Genomic DNA, 22,897 nt, shown 5'->3' with positions numbered 1-22,897 from the left:
CAGTATATTGTTGCACACACACCATCTATTTAGCAAATGCCCTTGTTATCAACAGCAGCCTTTTAAACTCACCTGAGCTAACAGGTATGTGCGCTGGTTACTCTGCTGCGCTTAAAATTTCTTTTTTGGTTTGCTACAATGCCTTTTCTGAAACGTTGTCTCCTTCTGCTGGAACACTGACTTCTTTCATTTAATGCCTGCAGACTATAAAAGAGAACCCAACCCAAAAAGTTTGGTTGATTAGTCTGTGGCATTCTGTTAAACTGTTGCTTATGGCGGTCTCTGTGAGCTTCTCAGCGACATTCAGCCAGCCAGGTATCCTGCCTGCAGTAGATGGAATGTGGCAATGGAACGCTGGCTGCGCGTGTCATAATAGGCTCTGAGCCTTTATATACCTGTGCACAGCAGCAGCCACCTTCAGTCTGCTGCTGGACAGCCAGCAGCAGCAGCAGCAGGAGAGGTATGTAATCAGGAGCCCTCCTGCTAAGGGTAGACAGCTGCTCGTTCCACCCCACCCCCCGCCTTAATTGGTTCTCCTCCCTTCCAACGGTGTTGAGGCGGGTGGGAACAGCAGGGGGTGAAGCTGCTGTGTTTAAAGAGGTGGAGTTATGCAGATCTAAAACGCGTGGATTGCAGCAGCAGCAAGCCGAAAAGTGCAGGCATGTAAGGGATCTAGAGGTTGACAACATGTCTTCTTAACGGGAGTCCAGGAGCTCATCTCCACAAATGGACTTTTCAGGATCCTTGGGTGGCTCCGTAGTTTGAAACCAATTCTGGTTATCGCTTCTCGGCCTTTTGGCTAAGATCAAGTGTAGTATCTTTCGAAAAGGCGGTTTTGGATGTTGGCCGCCCTAGTAGATTGATACATTATGCACACTGGGGTTTAGGCGCTTGATAGTACGCCAGTTGGCTAATATAGTCATCTGGTGGAAAGCATGGCCCCCCAGGATCGACGCCATTGGGCCGGGGAAGATCGAAAGCCCGAAGTGTGAAGTGCCCCAGGAGTGGTGACCCTGGGGTGCCTTAACTCACTGGGATTGGGAACCCCACTTGAGTTTATGGCACATTTGCACTAGCACTTCAATATTTCTTTCTTCACACACACCCTTATTCCGGGCCTTCTGGCCTTAGGATGGGGAATTTTTCAATTCCCGGTCGAAGGTCCGGGCAGTATTATACTGTGAAACCTTCACTATTTATTTAATTTTTTTTGTCACTGTGTGTCCACTTTTTCACGTGTGTCCACGTCCTTACTAGGATTTTGTCGGGATGCGGTTCCCTTACGGGTTCCTCTCTTGGCAGGTCTAGGGGGGGAGTGTGTGGCCATCAGGTTCCGCTCCCCCCTGAACCCCCCTGGCTCTCCTCTTTCGGGAGGAGAGCATTGTTGGCTCCCCTCTTCCGGGAGGGGAGCACAGTCTTTGGCTCCCAGTGCCTTGCTCGGGTGAGAACTCGGGCAGGTATTGGGGGTAAGATTGGGTCGCCTCTGGCTCCGGCTGGAGGTGGCTATTTGTCCCTGTTCCTCGCTGTGGCCTTCTGGCTCGGAGGGACGGGGAATGGTTTGGGGGACACTTCTCCTTTTGGAGAGGGTTTTAAGAAGACCAGCATCCTAGTGCACTTTTTTTGTGGCACTTGTCACTTTTTTAAGCGCACTCGGGTTTTGTACACGAATTCGGGCTTTCAAAAAAAAAAAAAAAAAAAAAATCTGTTCTTATCAGTTTAATATCTGATACGTCCCCTATCTGGGGACCATATATTAAATGGATTTTTAGAACAGGGAGATGGAAAAAGAGCTTGCTCTGTCCACTCCACGCATTGACCTGGTATTGCAGTATCTCCAGGACCGGTGCACCCCTTCTTTAATGCAGTTTCTAAAATCAGAAAGAATTGAATTCAATGTTTTTTGTTCATTTTGCTTGTTTGTCGGATTTTGGGATGGACTCTTTGGCTTTGCTTTTCTTCTCCTCATTGGATTTTTCATGTTCAAAGTTGCAGAAGCCAGATTACAAGCTCATTTTGGTTCAACTTCAGCAACTGTGCATTGCATTGCCATGTAATGTGATGCAATGCTATCTTTCTAGCTCTCCCTTTTTACTTCCTTTTGGATAAACAGACATATTAGGCAAGCATTTTGGAGCTTTCACCTAAATAACTACAGGTGGTGAGATAAGCTGCACAATATAATTGACCTTTCAGTATATTGTTGCACACACACCATCTATTTAGCAAATGCCCTTGTTATCAACAGCAGCCTTTTAAACTCACCTGAGCTAACAGGTATGTGCGCTGGTTACTCTGCTGCGCTTAAAATTTCTTTTTTGGTTTGCTACAATGCCTTTTCTGAAACGTTGTCTCCTTCTGCTGGAACACTGACTTCTTTCATTTAATGCCTGCAGACTATAAAAGAGAACCCAACCCAAAAAGTTTGGTTGATTAGTCTGTGGCATTCTGTTAAACTGTTGCTTATGGCGGTCTCTGTGAGCTTCTCAGCGACATTCAGCCAGCCAGGTATCCTGCCTGCAGTAGATGGAATGTGGCAATGGAACGCTGGCTGCGCGTGTCATAATAGGCTCTGAGCCTTTATATACCTGTGCACAGCAGCAGCCACCTTCAGTCTGCTGCTGGACAGCCAGCAGCAGCAGCAGCAGGAGAGGTATGTAATCAGGAGCCCTCCTGCTAAGGGTAGACAGCTGCTCGTTCCACCCCACCCCCCGCCTTAATTGGTTCTCCTCCCTTCCAACGGTGTTGAGGCGGGTGGGAACAGCAGGGGGTGAAGGTGCTGTGTTTAAAGAGGTGGAGTTATGCAGATCTAAAACGCGTGGATTGCAGCAGCAGCAAGCCGAAAAGTGCAGGCATGTAAGGGATCTAGAGGTTGACAACATGTCTTCTTAACGGGAGTCCAGGAGCTCATCTCCACAAATGGACTTTTCAGGATCCTTGGGTGGCTCCGTAGTTTGAAACCAATTCTGGTTATCGCTTCTCGGCCTTTTGGCTAAGATCAAGTGTAGTATCTGTTCTTATCAGTTTAATATCTGATACGTCCCCTATCTGGGGACCATATATTAAATGGATTTTTAGAACAGGGAGATGGAAAAACAGCTTGCTCTGTCCACTCCACGCATTGACCTGGTATTGCAGTATCTCCAGGACCGGTGCACCCCTTCTTTAATGCAGTTTCTAAAATCAGAAAGAATTGAATTCAATGTTTTTTGTTCATTTTGCTTGTTTGTCGGATTTTGGGATGGACTCTTTGGCTTTGCTTTTCTTCTCCTCATTGGATTTTTCATGTTCAAAGTTGCAGAAGCCAGATTACAAGCTCATTTTGGTTCAACTTCAGCAACTGTGCATTGCATTGCCATGTAATGTGATGCAATGCTATCTTTCTAGCTCTCCCTTTTTACTTCCTTTTGGATAAACAGACATATTAGGCAAGCATTTTGGAGCTTTCACCTAAATAACTACAGGTGGTGAGATAAGCTGCACAATATAATTGACCTTTCAGTATATTGTTGCACACACACCATCTATTTAGCAAATGCCCTTGTTATCAACAGCAGCCTTTTAAACTCACCTGAGCTAACAGGTATGTGCGCTGGTTACTCTGCTGCGCTTAAAATTTCTTTTTTGGTTTGCTACAATGCCTTTTCTGAAACGTTGTCTCCTTCTGCTGGAACACTGACTTCTTTCATTTAATGCCTGCAGACTATAAAAGAGAACCCAACCCAAAAAGTTTGGTTGATTAGTCTGTGGCATTCTGTTAAACTGTTGCTTATGGCGGTCTCTGTGAGCTTCTCAGCGACATTCAGCCAGCCAGGTATCCTGCCTGCAGTAGATGGAATGTGGCAATGGAACGCTGGCTGCGCGTGTCATAATAGGCTCTGAGCCTTTATATACCTGTGCACAGCAGCAGCCACCTTCAGTCTGCTGCTGGACAGCCAGCAGCAGCAGCAGCAGGAGAGGTATGTAATCAGGAGCCCTCCTGCTAAGGGTAGACAGCTTCTCGTTCCACCCCACCCCCCGCCTTAATTGGTTCTCCTCCCTTCCAACGGTGTTGAGGCGGGTGGGAACAGCAGGGGGTGAAGGTGCTGTGTTTAAAGAGGTGGAGTTATGCAGATCTAAAACGCGTGGATTGCAGCAGCAGCAAGCCGAAAAGTGCAGGCATGTAAGGGATCTAGAGGTTTACAACATGTCTTCTTAACGGGAGTCCAGGAGCTCATCTCCACAAATGGACTTTTCAGGATCCTTGGGTGGCTCCGTAGTTTGAAACCAATTCTGGTTATCGCTTCTCGGCCTTTTGGCTAAGATCAAGTGTAGTATCTGTTCTTATCAGTTTAATATCTGATACGTCCCCTATCTGGGGACCATATATTAAATGGATTTTTAGAACAGGGAGATGGAAAAAGAGCTTGCTCTGTCCACTCCACGCATTGACCTGGTATTGCAGTATCTCCAGGACCGGTGCACCCCTTCTTTAATGCAGTTTCTAAAATCAGAAAGAATTGAATTCAATGTTTTTTGTTCATTTTGCTTGTTTGTCGGATTTTGGGATGGACTCTTTGGCTTTGCTTTTCTTCTCCTCATTGGATTTTTCATGTTCAAAGTTGCAGAAGCCAGATTACAAGCTCATTTTGGTTCAACTTCAGCAACTGTGCATTGCATTGCCATGTAATGTGATGCAATGCTATCTTTCTAGCTCTCCCTTTTTACTTCCTTTTGGATAAACAGACATATTAGGCAAGCATTTTGGAGCTTTCACCTAAATAACTACAGGTGGTGAGATAAGCTGCACAATATAATTGACCTTTCAGTATATTGTTGCACACACACCATCTATTTAGCAAATGCCCTTGTTATCAACAGCAGCCTTTTAAACTCACCTGAGCTAACAGGTATGTGCGCTGGTTACTCTGCTGCGCTTAAAATTTCTTTTTTGGTTTGCTACAATGCCTTTTCTGAAACGTTGTCTCCTTCTGCTGGAACACTGACTTCTTTCATTTAATGCCTGCAGACTATAAAAGAGAACCCAACCCAAAAAGTTTGGTTGATTAGTCTGTGGCATTCTGTTAAACTGTTGCTTATGGCGGTCTCTGTGAGCTTCTCAGCGACATTCAGCCAGCCAGGTATCCTGCCTGCAGTAGATGGAATGTGGCAATGGAACGCTGGCTGCGCGTGTCATAATAGGCTCTGAGCCTTTATATACTTGTGCACAGCAGCAGCCACCTTCAGTCTGCTGCTGGACAGCCAGCAGCAGCAGCAGCAGGAGAGGTATGTAATCAGGAGCCCTCCTGCTAAGGGTAGACAGCTGCTCGTTCCACCCCACCCCCCGCCTTAATTGGTTCTCCTCCCTTCCAACGGTGTTGAGGCGGGTGGGAACAGCAGGGGGTGAAGGTGCTGTGTTTAAAGAGGTGGAGTTATGCAGATCTAAAACGCGTGGATTGCAGCAGCAGCAAGCCGAAAAGTGCAGGCATGTAAGGGATCTAGAGGTTGACAACATGTCTTCTTAACGGGAGTCCAGGAGCTCATCTCCACAAATGGACTTTTCAGGATCCTTGGGTGGCTCCGTAGTTTGAAACCAATTCTGGTTATCGCTTCTCGGCCTTTTGGCTAAGATCAAGTGTAGTATCTGTTCTTATCAGTTTAATATCTGATACGTCCCCTATCTGGGGACCATATATTAAATGGATTTTTAGAACAGGGAGATGGAAAAAGAGCTTGCTCTGTCCACTCCACGCATTGACCTGGTATTGCAGTATCTCCAGGACCGGTGCACCCCTTCTTTAATGCAGTTTCTAAAATCAGAAAGAATTGAATTCAATGTTTTTTGTTCATTTTGCTTCTTTGTCGGATTTTGGGATGGACTCTTTGGCTTTGCTTTTCTTCTCCTCATTGGATTTTTCATGTTCAAAGTTGCAGAAGCCAGATTACAAGCTCATTTTGGTTCAACTTCAGCAACTGTGCATTGCATTGCCATGTAATGTGATGCAATGCTATCTTTCTAGCTCTCCCTTTTTACTTCCTTTTGGATAAACAGACATATTAGGCAAGCATTTTGGAGCTTTCACCTAAATAACTACAGGTGGTGAGATAAGCTGCACAATATAATTGACCTTTCAGTATATTGTTGCACACACACCATCTATTTAGCAAATGCCCTTGTTATCAACAGCAGCCTTTTAAACTCACCTGAGCTAACAGGTATGTGCGCTGGTTACTCTGCTGCGCTTAAAATTTCTTTTTTGGTTTGCTACAATGCCTTTTCTGAAACGTTGTCTCCTTCTGCTGGAACACTGACTTCTTTCATTTAAAGCCTGCAGACTATAAAAGAGAACCCAACCCAAAAAGTTTGGTTGATTAGTCTGTGGCATTCTGTTAAACTGTTGCTTATGGCGGTCTCTGTGAGCTTCTCAGCGACATTCAGCCAGCCAGGTATCCTGCCTGCAGTAGATGGAATGTGGCAATGGAACGCTGGCTGCGCGTGTCATAATAGGCTCTGAGCCTTTATATACCTGTGCACAGCAGCAGCCACCTTCAGTCTGCTGCTGGACAGCCAGCAGCAGCAGCAGCAGGAGAGGTATGTAATCAGGAGCCCTCCTGCTAAGGGTAGACAGCTGCTCGTTCCACCCCACCCCCCGCCTTAATTGGTTCTCCTCCCTTCCAACGGTGTTGAGGCGGGTGGGAACAGCAGGGGGTGAAGGTGCTGTGTTTAAAGAGGTGGAGTTATGCAGATCTAAAACGCGTGGATTGCAGCAGCAGCAAGCCGAAAAGTGCAGGCATGTAAGGGATCTAGAGGTTGACAACATGTCTTCTTAACGGGAGTCCAGGAGCTCATCTCCACAAATGGACTTTTCAGGATCCTTGGGTGGCTCCGTAGTTTGAAACCAATTCTGGTTATCGCTTCTCGGCCTTTTGGCTAAGATCAAGTGTAGTATCTTTTGAAAAGGCGGTTTTGTCCTTGGGCTGCTCTAGTAAATTGATGCACATTACACACTGGTTTGGTGCACTTGTTAGTACGCCAGGTGGCTCATAGAGTCATCTGATGGAAAACATGGCCCTCCAGGATCGAAGTCACTAGGCTGGGTAAGTGTGAGGGCTTTGGAGCAATGTGCCCCAGGAGTAGGCGCCCTGGTGGGAGTCCAAGCTTACTGGGACTGGGAACCCCAGAAAGACTTGGGCTTCGTAGCACGCCGCACCTTTGCCAATCATACTTTCTGAGCAACACCCCCTATTCCTGGCCTCCGGGCTAGGAAGGGGAATTTTTATAAACCCGGTCGGAGGTCCGGTCAGCTTTGGGCTGAGAAACCAACACAGGCTCCAGCTCCACTAGGGTGGCAGCCTAGCTGGACGCTGGGAGCACGAAAACGGCTCTTCTCTGGCTTCGGCAAGAGAGAGCATCGGAGATCCCCGACCCTCGCTGTGGCCTTCTGGCTCGGAGGGATGGGGATGGTTTATTGGGGACCCTCTCCTCCGGGAAGGGTCCACATGAATCCTCGCCTCGTGCGCTGTTTTGGTGTGACTTCGGTCACATTTTTCAGTGCCTTGGATGCAGCTTCAATCAAAAATCTGTTCTTATCAGTTTAATATCTGATACGTCCCCTATCTGGGGACCATATATTAAATGGATTTTTAGAACAGGGAGATGGAAAAAGAGCTTGCTCTGTCCACTCCACGCATTGACCTGGTATTGCAGTATCTCCAGGACCGGTGCACCCCTTCTTTAATGCAGTTTCTAAAATCAGAAAGAATTGAATTCAATGTTTTTTGTTCATTTTGCTTGTTTGTCGGATTTTGGGATGGACTCTTTGGCTTTGCTTTTCTTCTCCTCATTGGATTTTTCATGTTCAAAGTTGCAGAAGCCAGATTACAAGCTCATTTTGGTTCAACTTCAGCAACTGTGCATTGCATTGCCATGTAATGTGATGCAATGCTATCTTTCTAGCTCTCCCTTTTTACTTCCTTTTGGATAAACAGACATATTAGGCAAGCATTTTGGAGCTTTCACCTAAATAACTACAGGTGGTGAGATAAGCTGCACAATATAATTGACCTTTCAGTATATTGTTGCACACACACCATCTATTTAGCAAATGCCCTTGTTATCAACAGCAGCCTTTTAAACTCACCTGAGCTAACAGGTATGTGCGCTGGTTACTCTGCTGCGCTTAAAATTTCTTTTTTGGTTTGCTACAATGCCTTTTCTGAAACGTTGTCTCCTTCTGCTGGAACACTGACTTCTTTCATTTAATGCCTGCAGACTATAAAAGAGAACCCAACCCAAAAAGTTTGGTTGATTAGTCTGTGGCATTCTGTTAAACTGTTGCTTATGGCGGTCTCTGTGAGCTTCTCAGCGACATTCAGCCAGCCAGGTATCCTGCCTGCAGTAGATGGAATGTGGCAATGGAACGCTGGCTGCGCGTGTCATAATAGGCTCTGAGCCTTTATATACCTGTGCACAGCAGCAGCCACCTTCAGTCTGCTGCTGGACAGCCAGCAGCAGCAGCAGCAGGAGAGGTATGTAATCAGGAGCCCTCCTGCTAAGGGTAGACAGCTGCTCGTTCCACCCCACCCCCCGCCTTAATTGGTTCTCCTCCCTTCCAACGGTGTTGAGGCGGGTGGGAACAGCAGGGGGTGAAGGTGCTGTGTTTAAAGAGGTGGAGTTATGCAGATCTAAAACGCGTGGATTGCAGCAGCAGCAAGCCGAAAAGTGCAGGCATGTAAGGGATCTAGAGGTTGACAACATGTCTTCTTAACGGGAGTCCAGGAGCTCATCTCCACAAATGGACTTTTCAGGATCCTTGGGTGGCTCCGTAGTTTGAAACCAATTCTGGTTATCGCTTCTCGGCCTTTTGGCTAAGATCAAGTGTAGTATCTGTTCTTATCAGTTTAATATCTGATACGTCCCCTATCTGGGGACCATATATTAAATGGATTTTTAGAACAGGGAGATGGAAAAAGAGCTTGCTCTGTCCACTCCACGCATTGACCTGGTATTGCAGTATCTCCAGGACCGGTGCACCCCTTCTTTAATGCAGTTTCTAAAATCAGAAAGAATTGAATTCAATGTTTTTTGTTCATTTTGCTTGTTTGTCGGATTTTGGGATGGACTCTTTGGCTTTGCTTTTCTTCTCCTCATTGGATTTTTCATGTTCAAAGTTGCAGAAGCCAGATTACAAGCTCATTTTGGTTCAACTTCAGCAACTGTGCATTGCATTGCCATGTAATGTGATGCAATGCTATCTTTCTAGCTCTCCCTTTTTACTTCCTTTTGGATAAACAGACATATTAGGCAAGCATTTTGGAGCTTTCACCTAAATAACTACAGGTGGTGAGATAAGCTGCACAATATAATTGACCTTTCAGTATATTGTTGCACACACACCATCTATTTAGCAAATGCCCTTGTTATCAACAGCAGCCTTTTAAACTCACCTGAGCTAACAGGTATGTGCGCTGGTTACTCTGCTGCGCTTAAAATTTCTTTTTTGGTTTGCTACAATGCCTTTTCTGAAACGTTGTCTCCTTCTGCTGGAACACTGACTTCTTTCATTTAATGCCTGCAGACTATAAAAGAGAACCCAACCCAAAAAGTTTGGTTGATTAGTCTGTGGCATTCTGTTAAACTGTTGCTTATGGCGGTCTCTGTGAGCTTCTCAGCGACATTCAGCCAGCCAGGTATCCTGCCTGCAGTAGATGGAATGTGGCAATGGAACGCTGGCTGCGCGTGTCATAATAGGCTCTGAGCCTTTATATACCTGTGCACAGCAGCAGCCACCTTCAGTCTGCTGCTGGACAGCCAGCAGCAGCAGCAGCAGGAGAGGTATGTAATCAGGAGCCCTCCTGCTAAGGGTAGACAGCTGCTCGTTCCACCCCACCCCCCGCCTTAATTGGTTCTCCTCCCTTCCAACGGTGTTGAGGCGGGTGGGAACAGCAGGGGGTGAAGGTGCTGTGTTTAAAGAGGTGGAGTTATGCAGATCTAAAACGCGTGGATTGCAGCAGCAGCAAGCCGAAAAGTGCAGGCATGTAAGGGATCTAGAGGTTGACAACATGTCTTCTTAACGGGAGTCCAGGAGCTCATCTCCACAAATGGACTTTTCAGGATCCTTGGGTGGCTCCGTAGTTTGAAACCAATTCTGGTTATCGCTTCTCGGCCTTTTGGCTAAGATCAAGTGTAGTATCTTTCGAAAAGGCGGTTTTGGATGTTGGCCGCCCTAGTAGATTGATACATTATGCACACTGGGGTTTAGGCGCTTGTTAGTACGCCAGGTGGCTAATATAGTCATCTGGTGGAAAGCATGGCCCCCCAGTATCGACGCCATTGGGCCGGGGAAGATCGAAAGCCCGAAGTGTGAAGTGCCCCAGGAGTGGTGACCCTGGGGTGCCTTAACTCACTGGGATTGGGAACCCCACTTGAGTTTATGGCACATTTGCACAAGCACTTCAAATTTTCTTTCTTCGCACACACCCTTATTCCAGGCCTTCTGGCCTTAGGATGAGGAATTTTTCAATTCCCGGTCGAAGGTCCGGGCAGTATTATACTGTGAAACCTTCACTATTTATTTAATTTCTTTGTCACTGTGTGTCCACTTATTCACGTGTGTCACGTCCTACTAGGATTTTGTCGGGATGCGGTTCCCTTACGGGTTCCTCTCTTGGCAGGTCTAGGGGGGGAGTGTGTGGCCATCAGGTTCCGCTCCCCCCTGAACCCCCCTGGCTCTCCTCTTTCGGGAGGAGAGCATTGTTGGCTCCCCTCTTCCGGGAGGGGAGCACAGTCTTTGGCTCCCAGTGCCTTGCTCGGGTGAGAACTCGGGCAGGTGCTGGGGGTGAGATTGGGTCGCCTCTGGCTTCGGCTGGAGGTGGCTTTTTGTCCCTGTTCCTCGCTGTGGCCTTTTGGCTCGGAGGGACGGGGAATGGTTTGGGGGACCCTTCTCCTTTTGGAGAGGGTTTCAAGAAGACCAGCATCCTAGTGCACTTTTTTTGTGGCACTTGTCACTTTTTTAAGCGCACTCGGGTTTTGTACACGAATTCGGGCTTTCGATAAAAAAAAAAAAATCTGTTCTTATCAGTTTAATATCTGATACGTCCCCTATCTGGGGACCATATATTAAATGGATTTTTAGAACAGGGAGATGGAAAAAGAGCTTGCTCTGTCCACTCCACGCATTGACCTGGTATTGCAGTATCTCCAGGACCGGTGCACCCCTTCTTTAATGCAGTTTCTAAAATCAGAAAGAATTGAATTCAATGTTTTTTGTTCATTTTGCTTGTTTGTCGGATTTTGGGATGGACTCTTTGGCTTTGCTTTTCTTCTCCTCATTGGATTTTTCATGTTCAAAGTTGCAGAAGCCAGATTACAAGCTCATTTTGGTTCAACTTCAGCAACTGTGAATTGCATTGCCATGTAATGTGATGCAATGCTATCTTTCTAGCTCTCCCTTTTTACTTCCTTTTGGATAAACAGACATATTAGGCAAGCATTTTGGAGCTTTCACCTAAATAACTACAGGTGGTGAGATAAGCTGCACAATATAATTGACCTTTCAGTATATTGTTGCACACACACCATCTATTTAGCAAATGCCCTTGTTATCAACAGCAGCCTTTTAAACTCACCTGAGCTAACAGGTATGTGCGCTGGTTACTCTGCTGCGCTTAAAATTTCTTTTTTGGTTTGCTACAATGCCTTTTCTGAAACGTTGTCTCCTTCTGCTGGAACACTGACTTCTTTCATTTAATGCCTGCAGACTATAAAAGAGAACCCAACCCAAAAAGTTTGGTTGATTAGTCTGTGGCATTCTGTTAAACTGTTGCTTATGGCGGTCTCTGTGAGCTTCTCAGCGACATTCAGCCAGCCAGGTATCCTGCCTGCAGTAGATGGAATGTGGCAATGGAACGCTGGCTGCGCGTGTCATAATAGGCTCTGAGCCTTTATATACCTGTGCACAGCAGCAGCCACCTTCAGTCTGCTGCTGGACAGCCAGCAGCAGCAGCAGCAGGAGAGGTATGTAATCAGGAGCCCTCCTGCTAAGGGTAGACAGCTGCTCGTTCCACCCCACCCCCCGCCTTAATTGGTTCTCCTCCCTTCCAACGGTGTTGAGGCGGGTGGGAACAGCAGGGGGTGAAGGTGCTGTGTTTAAAGAGGTGGAGTTATGCAGATCTAAAACGCGTGGATTGCAGCAGCAGCAAGCCGAAAAGTGCAGGCATGTAAGGGATCTAGAGGTTGACAACATGTCTTCTTAACGGGAGTCCAGGAGCTCATCTCCACAAATGGACTTTTCAGGATCCTTGGGTGGCTCCGTAGTTTGAAACCAATTCTGGTTATCGCTTCTCGGCCTTTTGGCTAAGATCAAGTGTAGTATCTGTTCTTATCAGTTTAATATCTGATACGTCCCCTATCTGGGGACCATATATTAAATGGATTTTTAGAACAGGGAGATGGAAAAAGAGCTTGCTCTGTCCACTCCACGCATTGACCTGGTATTGCAGTATCTCTAGGACCGGTGCACCCCTTCTTTAATGCAGTTTCTAAAATCAGAAAGAATTGAATTCAATGTTTTTTGTTCATTTTGCTTGTTTGTCGGATTTTGGGATGGACTCTTTGGCTTTGCTTTTCTTCTCCTCATTGGATTTTTCATGTTCAAAGTTGCAGAAGCCAGATTACAAGCTCATTTTGGTTCAACTTCAGCAACTGTGCATTGCATTGCCATGTAATGTGATGCAATGCTATCTTTCTAGCTCTCCCTTTTTACTTCCTTTTGGATAAACAGACATATTAGGCAAGCATTTTGGAGCTTTCACCTAAATAACTACAGGTGGTGAGATAAGCTGCACAATATAATTGACCTTTCAGTATATTGTTGCACACACACCATCTATTTAGCAAATGCCCTTGTTATCAACAGCAGCCTTTTAAACTCACCTGAGCTAACAGGTATGTGCGCTGGTTACTCTGCTGCGCTTAAAATTTCTTTTTTGGTTTGCTACAATGCCTTTTCTGAAACGTTGTCTCCTTCTGCTGGAACACTGACTTCTTTCATTTAATGCCTGCAGACTATAAAAGAGAACCCAACCCAAAAAGTTTGGTTGATTAGTCTGTGGCATTCTGTTAAACTGTTGCTTATGGCGGTCTCTGTGAGCTTCTCAGCGACATTCAGCCAGCCAGGTATCCTGCCTGCAGTAGATGGAATGTGGCAATGGAACGCTGGCTGCGCATGTCATAATAGGCTCTGAGCCTTTATATACCTGTGCACAGCAGCAGCCACCTTCAGTCTGCTGCTGGACAGCCAGCAGCAGCAGCAGCAGGAGAGGTATGTAATCAGGAGCCCTCCTGCTAAGGGTAGACAGCTGCTCGTTCCACCCCACCCCCCGCCTTAATTGGTTCTCCTCCCTTCCAACGGTGTTGAGGCGGGTGGGAACAGCAGGGGGTGAAGGTGCTGTGTTTAAAGAGGTGGAGTTATGCAGATCTAAAACGCGTGGATTGCAGCAGCAGCAAGCCGAAAAGTGCAGGCATGTAAGGGATCTAGAGGTTGACAACATGTCTTCTTAACGGGAGTCCAGGAGCTCATCTCCACAAATGGACTTTTCAGGATCCTTGGGTGGCTCCGTAGTTTGAAACCAATTCTGGTTATCGCTTCTCGGCCTTTTGGCACGATCTATCAGGTTTACCTGTGTGGTCTTGCCTGTGAGGTGCTCTTGGTACCCTTTCTCTCGGCCTGGGGGGATCGTTCCTCTTCGGAGGGACTTAACCCCCCTGCTGCTATTGGGAGGAAGGATTAGTCCGGGAGCAACGGGAAGGGATCCCATGAAGGCTTGCGCCTTTCAGAGAGAAGAGTCGGTACGTTCCTGAGTGAAGGATGCCGGCAACGCTCACATATTCATCGGGTGATGCCCGGATGCGGAACACCGTGAGGATTGAAGTTGGAGCAGCATCGAGGATGGAGAAGAATTTGGACTACATCTGCCATAGGATTCTTCTTGGAGTTCTGGAGTTTCGGCGGGAAGACATATTCTGCTTCCAGGACAACGAGTACAAGGGGACATACACCATCACCTTCAAGAGCCAGGGATGCTGTCAGCAACTCGTACAAAAGGTAAACGAGAAAAACTACTTAGATGAATTGGATGGACTAACCTTTTGTCTCTTGTATGCTTATGACGAGATCCCCATCGTGGTGCATTTCCCGAACCCCTTTGTGGAAGCTGCAGACATCTCGACCTACCTTACCCGCTATTGTGATGATCTGAGATACCTGGGTACTGTGAAGAACGCGGTAGGCTTCTGGTGCGGCAAGAGAAGGTATATGGCCCGTCTAAAGAGGGACCTTAGTGGAGTGGGAGGAATGCTACACCCTCCCTCAACCTTCGTAATCGGTAAGAGCAGAGGCTACTTATTTTATCCTGGAATGCCAGTATGTTGCAGGAACTGTGGACAAATGGGTCATACCCAAACGTCCTGCACGGGCAGGAAAGTAGACCGCTGCAATAATTGCAGCTGTTACGGACATTTAATGAAGGACTGTCCCGCTGGGAGTAAATGTAATCTCTGCGGTGAGGCGGGGCACATGTTCCGAGGATGCCCCAACAGGACCAGGACCAGGACCTACGCAGAAGCTGCATCTTCTGAAGCTGAGCCGATGCGCCCACCGGTCTTCACTGGCAGGCCGGCGTCGGAGGGCGGTTCGAAGGGCGAGAAGGCTGGGATGGAGCAGGGAGCCGGAGGCCCCTCTGGGGCGGCACCTGCATCGAAGTCCCTTAACGATGGGCGGACCTCGCATGGACCGGAGCGGGGGGGTCCTCCTTCTGGGAGGGTATCCTCCGTATCGATGGTTCCCGATACCGATCCTGTTGGGCTGGAGGGTGGTGCCCCTGTGCGGTTGGCTACAGGGGACCACGCAGCGATGGCCTCAGGATCTTCCAGGGCGATTAGCCAGCCAGATGAGGGGGCTTTGCTTCTAGGTGGCGAACATCAGGAAATCTGTGTTGCTGATCTTGTCCTGATGGACCAGTCTCCCCCCCTGGAGGAGGTGGAGGAAGAGGAGGACTGCACCAGTGACCTAGTGGAGTCTGCCCCGAAAAAGAGACGGAATGTCGAAGCCCCAGCGTCTCCTGGAATGTGGCTGGGAACCGTGACCTACGAGGGGGCAACCACCGGCTCACAGAATATCGAGTCGTTTGGGTCCTCTAGCCCGGATGTCCTGGAGCAATTTGATATACAGGGCTTTGAGTCAGGTGTCCTCATGGAAGATCCACCACCCTGACCTATGAATGCCCACATTAAGACTTGTCTCACTGAATGTGAGGTCATTAAAGAGCCCAGTTCGTAGGGCTGCTCTATTCAAGTATTTAGAAACCACTGACTTTGACATATGTTTATTACAGGAATGCGGAATACAACATGCACTAAATTATAATGATATCAAGACAGATTGGAGACTGGGGCCCTCCATCTGGTCTGGCTCCAATGACAACAAGTCAGCGGGGGTGGGCTTCCTCTGTCGTGGGAGAAATATTACTATAAATGCTGTCACAGAAATAGTACCAGGCAGAGTGGTTTTAGTGCATTTTAAATTTAATGGTTTTACCCTACGTGTAATGAATATTTATGCTCCCCCTGATAAGCAAGAGAGAATTAATTTATTTGGGATATTGCCATTGTACTGTACTGGGTCATCTCCCCTGATCGTAGGGGGTGATTTTAATTGTCTTTGTGCTAGTGAACAACGAGCAGGGGGTGACCCTTTACGCAAATTGGATAAGTCATGTCATCTATTGAAAGATTTTATAACTGATTTTAAATTATGCGATGCGTGGAGGTCACTCCTGCCGACGGACCCTGGTTATACGTGGTCCGGAAGAGGGGTGTCCTCCAGGATCGATTTTATTTTCCTATCAGATGATTTTAACCCTGTAAAATGTGTTTTAACATCAAATATATTTTCTGACCATAAGGGCTTGGAGGTGCATCTAGAATATCGGGATGAACAGAGGGTCAACAGGGGCCTCTGGCGTCTAAGTACATACCTGCTGGAGGACCCTCTGATTCGACAAGACTTTGGTAAAGCCTATCAAGCCTGGCGGCGACAAAAACCTTCTGATGCCCCTATGGCAACCTGGTGGGAAAATTTGAAAAAAAAAGTCAGAATGTTTTTTATAAAAGCAGGGAGACGTAAAGCTAGAGAGAAAAAAAGATGTTTTAGTGATCTTAACACCAAACTACAAACACTTTTTAAATTCAAAGAGCTAGGGGTGGAGGTGGGAGATGATATTGCTAGCCTAAAAACTGAAATCCAGAACTGCATAGACACAAAGGGGAAAGAGATTATTTTTAACTCTAGAGTGCAGCACTTGGAGGAGGGGGAGAAGTGCTCTCGCTTCTTCTTCAAAAAAGTCATGGATAAAAGAGAAGTGATCACAAATCTAGAGGGTGAAACATCTATGCAGGGAATGTTGAATGCTACTTTTAACTTTTATAAGCATCTTTTTAGTAAAAAGTGTATAGATGAGTCCTTTTTATCTGATGCTCTTAATGATCTCGATTTTAAGTTAAATTTTACAGACCAGGAGTTTTTAGAACGCGATATTGTTTTAGAGGAATTATTTTATGTTTTTAAAAGTTTCTCTAAGGGTAAAGCACCTGGGTGTGACGGACTACCTGTAGAGTTTTACCTTACTTTTTGGGACATTTTAAAAGAGGACCTTTTTATGCTTTTTAAAGAAGTTTTTATTTGTGAACAGTTGCCATTTTCGTGGAGGAGAGGAGTGGTGTCTTTGATATATAAAAAAGGTGATCGCAGTGCTCTAGCGAATTGGAGACCCATAACTCTCCTAAACGTCGATTACAAGGTACTTGCTAAGGTGATTGCAAACCGGCTCAGGAATGTCATTGCCAAACTAATCCAGCCTGAGCAGGTTTGTAGTGTACCAGGCAGAAGTATTTCAGAGGTTTTAAACGTATTAAGGGATGTAATTTGGTATTCCAGAGACCGGGGTCAAAATGTAGCTCTTTTAGCCCTAGATTTTGAAAAAGCTTTCGATAGAGTCTCTCATAGATTTCTTTTTAGAGTTTTAAAAAGAATGGGTATCCCTAATATGCTTTTAAATTGTATTAAGATTTTATATAAAAATTGTTTTAGTCAAATTTCTCTTAATGGCTTTTTAACAGATGGAGTTCCCCTTGAGTCCGGAGTGAAGCAGGGATGCCCCTTGTCGCCCATCCTGTTCATCTGCGCCATGGAGCCCCTGCTGAGCGCAATAAGGAAAGACAAAGTGATTAGAGGGGTTCCTGTTCCTGGCGGAGGTGGCAGTGATGTGAGAGTCTTTGGCTACATGGATGACGTGACGGTTGTGTGCGTGGACCCTGCTTCCCTCCGGAGGGCGGTGTTGCGCATTGATTTTTTTTCCCAGGCATCCGGTTTTAAACTTAATTTAAATAAATCTGAATGTCTGACTTTGGGATCCTGGGACACCGCCCAACTCCCGCAGCTCACTATAAAACGAGACAATGTAAAAATTCTTGGAGTTGTTTTTAACGAGGAGAATGTGGGAACTCAAAGCTGGGAGAATGTCATAGAAAAAATGTCAAAGAAAATATCATTTTGGGGTTTGAGGTCCCTAACAATGGAGGGGAAAATTTTAATTATAAAATCAGTGTTGTTACCCCTCATACTGTATATAGCTATGGTGTACCCCCCCTCTGATGTTTTAATTAAAAAAATGACTAGGATGATCTTTATGTTTTTATGGAACTCCAAAATGGAAAAATTAAGGCGAGAAATAATGAGGAAGTATAAAATGAACGGCGGAAGGGATGTCCCCGATTTACATATTTATTTGTATTTAAATTATTTCTGCTTTTGTTTCAAACATTTTAATGGTAATAGTGCGCTAAGTTATTTTTTAAAATATACTTGTGGGATGATTTTTAAAAGATGGTTTAAGTTGTCGTTGAATTCCCCTGTTTTACTATGCCCCCCCAAACACCAAGCAATCTTAGAAAAGACTGTTCGATTTTATAGCCTTGGTGATTTTAAAATGGACATTTTTAAAGACCGCAAGAAGCTTTTATCTTTTCTGAGGAGGAATGAAGATGTGACCCCCATAGTAAATTTCTCAGAAGAGAGGTCGAAGCAAGTTTGGAAGAATGTCTTCGGGAAATTCTTAGCAAATGGACATAAGGACATCGCATGGATGGTGGTCCACCAGTGCCTCCCCACCAGAGAGTTTCAACACAGGAGAGGCCTGGTGGCCAGAGCCAAATGCCCCAGAGACTCATGTGTTAATGACGAAACCACCTTGCACCTTATGTGGAATTGCCCGTTTGCACAGGAACTTTGGCACAAAGTTGGGATTCTTTTAAAATGGACTTGCGGTTTAAGAGATTTTAACCATGAATATGTTTTATATGGCCTTTTTAAATGTCCGACCCCTCAACAGTATTGTATATGTTGGTGTATGATTAACTGTTTTAAAGACGCCCTTTGGAAGGCACGCAATATTTTACTTTTTAAACGTGATGCTATTTCTGTGAAGGATTGTCTTAAAATTGCTTTTAGTCAGATGTATATTTATTACTTGAGGGATGTCAAATGTATTGGGAGAAGGGATGCTAATCGTATATGGGGTTTTTATGGGTGGAATTCTGTGTTTTATTAATGTATTTGTGTTGCTGTTTTTGATTGTAAACCATCTTTTACGCACATAATAAAATATGTTGAAACCTGATCTGTTCTTATCAGTTTAATATCTGATACGTCCCCTATCTGGGGACCATATATTAAATGGATTTTTAGAACAGGGAGATGGAAAAAGAGCTTGCTCTGTCCACTCCACGCATTGACCTGGTATTGCAGTATCTCCAGGACCGGTGCACCCCTTCTTTAATGCAGTTTCTAAAATCAGAAAGTATTGAATTCAATGTTTTTTGTTCATTTTGCTTGTTTGTCGGATTTTGGGATGGACTCTTTGGCTTTGCTTTTCTTCTCCTCATTGGATTTTTCATGTTCAAAGTTGCAGAAGCCAGATGACAAGCTCATTTTGGTTCAACTTCAGCAACTGTGCATTGCATTGCCATGTAATGTAACGCAATGCTATCTTTCTAGCTCTCCCTCTTTACTTCCTTTTGGATAAACAGACATATTAGGCAAGCATTTTGGAGCTTTCACCTAAATAACTACAGGTGGTGAGATAAGCTGCACAATATAATTGACCTTTCAGTATATTGTTGCACACACACCATCTATTTAGCAAATGCCCTTGTTATCAACAGCAGCCTTTTAAACTCACCTGAGCTAACAGGTATGTGCGCTGGTTACTCTGCTGCGCTTAAAATTTCCTTTTTGGTTTGCTACAATGCCTTTTCTGAAACGTTGTCTCCCTCTGCTGGAACACTGACTTCTTTCAATTAATGCCTGCAGACTATAAAAGAGAACCCAACCCAAAAAGTTTGGTTGATTAGTCTGTGGCATTCTCTTAAACTGTTGCTTATGGCGGTCTCTGTGAGCTTCTCAGCGACATTCAGCCAGCCAGGTATCCTGCCTGCAGTAGATGGAATGTGGCAATGGAACGCTGGCTGCGCGTGTCATAATAGGCTCTGAGCCTTTATATACCTGCGCTCAGCAGCAGCCACCTTCAGTCTGCTGCTGGACAGCCAGCAGCAGCAGGAGAGGTAAGTAATCAGCAGCCCTCCTGCTAAGGGTAGACAGCTGCTCGTTCCACCCCACCTCCCGCCTTAATTGGTTCTCCTCCCTTCCAACGGTGTTGAGGCGGGTGGGAACAGCAGGGGGTGAGGGTGCTGTGTTTAAAGAGGTGGAGTTATGCAGATCTAAAACGCGTGGATTGCAGCAGCAGCAAGCCGAAAAGTGCAGGCATGTAAGGGATCTAGAGGTTGACAACATGTCTTCTTAACGGGAGTCCAGGAGCTCATCTCCACAAATGGACTCTTCAGGATCCTTGGGTGGCATCGTAGTTCGAAACCAATTCTGGTTATCGCTTCTCGGCCTTTTGGCTAAGACCAAGTGTCTTATCTGGGGTCCTTGAGTGTTTTCCCTTGGCCTTCCGGCATCGCCATCTTGATGGCTTAAGGCGGTTGCTGCTTTAGGGGGAGAACGAGGAGGAACGAGAGAGTGATCATAATGGGCGTGAAGATACGCTATGCTGGGACCGATGACAATCGGGTTCGCAATGCATTCCGCATTGAAGTTGATGCTGCTGTCAGAGAGCGTTTCAATCTGTCGTATATGGTGCACGAGGTGATCTTCAAAATCCTGGAAGTGACAAGAGAGAACATCGTCTGCCTGCAGGAATCCCGGAAAGAAGGACGGTATGTCTTGGTGCTGCAATCTATGGCGGCTTGCCGGAACCTGTATAAGAAGTTGAGGGAGCAGGAAAAGAATCCAACCTTGCATGGTTTGACTTTTACAGTCTTGTACTCCAAAGGTGATGTTCCCCTAGTCATATTTATGTATAATCCCTTTGTGCATGAACATGACATTGCGACTTTTCTTAAGAGGCATTGTGACTTTGTGAGCAACAGTCACAAAATCATGAACGAGGAGAACTTATGGACTGGCAAATACAGATATTTTGTCAGATTTGGGGAAAGTTCTTCGGAGCCTGGAGGTGTTCATTACCCTCCCCACAGTTTCTCTATCGGGAGAGATAGGGGTATTCTCTTCTTTCCTGAGGCCCCAGTTTTTTGCAGGAAATGTAAGAAGTACGGACACTTACAAGAGGTTTGTACTGCTGTGCCTGTTTGCTCCAAGTGCAACCAAAGTGGGCATGTTGCTAAGGACTGTACCAATCCAATTGTTTGCAATGCTTGTGGTATGGAGGGGCATGCCTTTAAGGATTGTACTCGTCGTGCGAACGAGGGCAAGGCAAGGGCATACTCTGAGGTGGTCTCGAACTCTCCGAGGCCTAAGAGTGTGGCACCTGAGGCCGCAGTTTCTTCCAGGGTGAAGGTAGTGGAACAGCGTGTGGAGACTGCTCCAGTGAGGGCGTCTGCTGACCTACTGGTGGAGCCCGGGAGAGTGGAAGAGGTTCTGGCAGCTGAGATGGACATTTCTTCCTATCAGGGGGGTTTCATTGACTCCTTTTGTGAAGAACGTGAGGGAGTCTTGGAAATCCCAGGGGACCCGGCTCTCAGTTGGAGCAGTGAAAGTATGGATGAAGAGGGAGCTGGAGGTCAAGGAGACTTCACTGAGACTGGGGTGAGGTCTTCTGAGGAACCGGACTGCGCTAAGAATAAAAGGGCCCGGTTGTCTGAACCATCAAGTAGCCAATGCGTGGCAAGTCCGGTGAGTGAGCGGGATTACGCAGTGGTTTCTCTTTCTCCTGCATCAACGGCTTACCTGGAGGAGAATTTGGAGTCCACTATCTTTCAGCTAAGTGGGAGTTCGCCGGATGACAAAGGATAAGGAAGGCATGTTTTTTTGCTGAGACTGGTGTTTCTGGTTTTTGAGCCAAAGAATGGTCTCTAAACCAAATTGGGACATTGCGTCCCTTAATGTAAGACTTTTAAAGTCTAGAGTTAGAAGATCTGTGATTCTGGACTTCTTACATAACCATTCTTTTGATATTATGTGTCTACAGGAGTGTGGTATAGAAGAACCCCTGGAAGACGCTGATTGGCCATATGGCCAGCATATCTGGTCTGGCTCTAGTGGGAATAAAAATGATGGAGTTGGGATAGTATTAAATAATAGAAATTTTGTTTTTGAATATTATAAGGTAATAGAGGTGGGTCGTTGCATCTCTGCAGTTGTGTGTGGGAGGGGGTGGAAAGTTAAAATTATAAATATTTATGGTCCTACAAAAAAAGAAGACAGGTTAAGTTTATTAGATAAATTATGTTTAGAATTACCTGGTAGGATCCCTGTGATAGTAACAGGTGATTTTAACTGTGTAACTGAGGGGAAAGTTGATGCCTCAGGAAAAAAATTGGCAAACATTATTTCTGATTTTTTCTTTTTTGATGCTGCTGAGGTTTATTTGGGGAAGCCACCACCACCAACCTATAAAGCTGACAGGGGTGTGATAACATCTAGGATTGATAGGATGTTTTTTTCTAAAAATATAATATGTGATGGTTTTTCTCAATTTTCAGTTCCTTTTTCGGACCATGTGTGCCTGAAAGGTGAGTTTAGAGGGGATTTAAGGCGGGTGCATGGGAGAGGTGTGTGGAAATTGAATGTGAGTTTGCTTGAGGATGAGAGAATTGTGAATGATTTTAAGAAAAAATATAGTTGGTGTAAATCTCAAAAGAGTAAGTTTGAAAGTGTGTTGGTGTGGTGGGATTGGATGAAGTATGAAGTGCAAAAGTTTTTTCGTCGATGGGGCTATAAAAAGGCTGCCATGGTTAGGAGTCAATATAAAGATTTAATGATGAGGGTGGAATGGCTGGAGAAAATGAGGATGTGTGGTGTGGATGTGGATGATTTGTTAAGAAGTGCGAGAGAGGATTTGAAGAGGACTTTGGAGAGGAAGGGAAGGGAAATAATTTTTAGGTCAAAGGTGGTCCATCTTGATAAAGATGAAAAGTGTTCAAGATATTTCTTTAAAAAAATAAATGGTAAGAAGGAGGGTATGGAGGAGATTTTTGATGTGGATGGTGTTTGTGTGAGTGGGGAGGATGTAATGAAGGAAGTGGTCACGTTTTATGCTGAGTTGTTTGGCAGGAAGTGGGTGGATGAGAGTTTGAAAGAAGAAGTGCTTAAGACTTTGGATTGTAAGGTGGATAAGGATGGATGTTCTGGTCTATGTGAGGCAGTGATTGAGGAGGAAGTTAAGAAAGCGGTGTTTGGTGCAAGGAAAAATGTGACGCCTGGGAAGGATGGTTTGCCTGTGGAGCTATATGTTATGATGTGGGAAGTGATGGGTATGGATTTAGTGGAAGTGTGTCAGTTTATGT

General features: G+C 45.7%; 8 non-coding genes and 4 pseudogenes across 8 annotated transcripts; all 12 read left to right on the top strand.

Moving 5' to 3' along the window:
* The first annotated feature begins 779 nt into the window (after positions 1-779).
* LOC141241642 (U2 spliceosomal RNA) lies at positions 780-871 on the top strand (annotated as a pseudogene).
* Positions 872-1,668: 797 nt separating this feature from the next.
* On the top strand, positions 1,669-1,854 carry LOC141241624 (U2 spliceosomal RNA). The gene has a single exon (XR_012306354.1). It is a non-coding gene; the product is annotated as a U2 spliceosomal RNA (small nuclear RNA).
* Positions 1,855-2,969: 1,115 nt separating this feature from the next.
* LOC141241573 (U2 spliceosomal RNA) lies at positions 2,970-3,160 on the top strand. Its single transcript, XR_012306309.1, has one exon. It is a non-coding gene; the product is annotated as a U2 spliceosomal RNA (small nuclear RNA).
* A 1,115-nt stretch (positions 3,161-4,275) lies between these two features.
* Positions 4,276-4,466, top strand: LOC141241428 (U2 spliceosomal RNA). Its single transcript, XR_012306169.1, has one exon. It is a non-coding gene; the product is annotated as a U2 spliceosomal RNA (small nuclear RNA).
* Positions 4,467-5,581: 1,115 nt separating this feature from the next.
* On the top strand, positions 5,582-5,772 carry LOC141241416 (U2 spliceosomal RNA). Its single transcript, XR_012306158.1, has one exon. It is a non-coding gene; the product is annotated as a U2 spliceosomal RNA (small nuclear RNA).
* A 1,115-nt stretch (positions 5,773-6,887) lies between these two features.
* Positions 6,888-7,003, top strand: LOC141241640 (U2 spliceosomal RNA; annotated as a pseudogene).
* Positions 7,004-7,528: 525 nt separating this feature from the next.
* On the top strand, positions 7,529-7,709 carry LOC141241591 (U2 spliceosomal RNA; annotated as a pseudogene).
* A 1,115-nt stretch (positions 7,710-8,824) lies between these two features.
* LOC141241404 (U2 spliceosomal RNA) lies at positions 8,825-9,015 on the top strand. Its single transcript, XR_012306147.1, has one exon. It is a non-coding gene; the product is annotated as a U2 spliceosomal RNA (small nuclear RNA).
* Positions 9,016-10,130: 1,115 nt separating this feature from the next.
* On the top strand, positions 10,131-10,222 carry LOC141241643 (U2 spliceosomal RNA; annotated as a pseudogene).
* Positions 10,223-11,011: 789 nt separating this feature from the next.
* Positions 11,012-11,196, top strand: LOC141241603 (U2 spliceosomal RNA). The gene has a single exon (XR_012306338.1). It is a non-coding gene; the product is annotated as a U2 spliceosomal RNA (small nuclear RNA).
* Positions 11,197-12,311: 1,115 nt separating this feature from the next.
* Positions 12,312-12,502, top strand: LOC141241567 (U2 spliceosomal RNA). The gene has a single exon (XR_012306304.1). It is a non-coding gene; the product is annotated as a U2 spliceosomal RNA (small nuclear RNA).
* Positions 12,503-18,674: 6,172 nt separating this feature from the next.
* On the top strand, positions 18,675-18,864 carry LOC141241612 (U2 spliceosomal RNA). Its single transcript, XR_012306344.1, has one exon. It is a non-coding gene; the product is annotated as a U2 spliceosomal RNA (small nuclear RNA).
* Positions 18,865-22,897: the final 4,033 nt, after the last annotated feature.

Source organism: Phyllobates terribilis, unplaced genomic scaffold, assembly GCF_046119375.1.
Source record: "Phyllobates terribilis strain yellow unplaced genomic scaffold, ASM4611937v1 Scaffold_1017__1_contigs__length_469563, whole genome shotgun sequence".
Taxonomy (NCBI): Eukaryota; Metazoa; Chordata; class Amphibia; order Anura; family Dendrobatidae; genus Phyllobates; species Phyllobates terribilis.
Note: the sequence above shows the minus strand (reverse complement) of the source record. Positions and strands in the feature narration are given on the sequence as shown.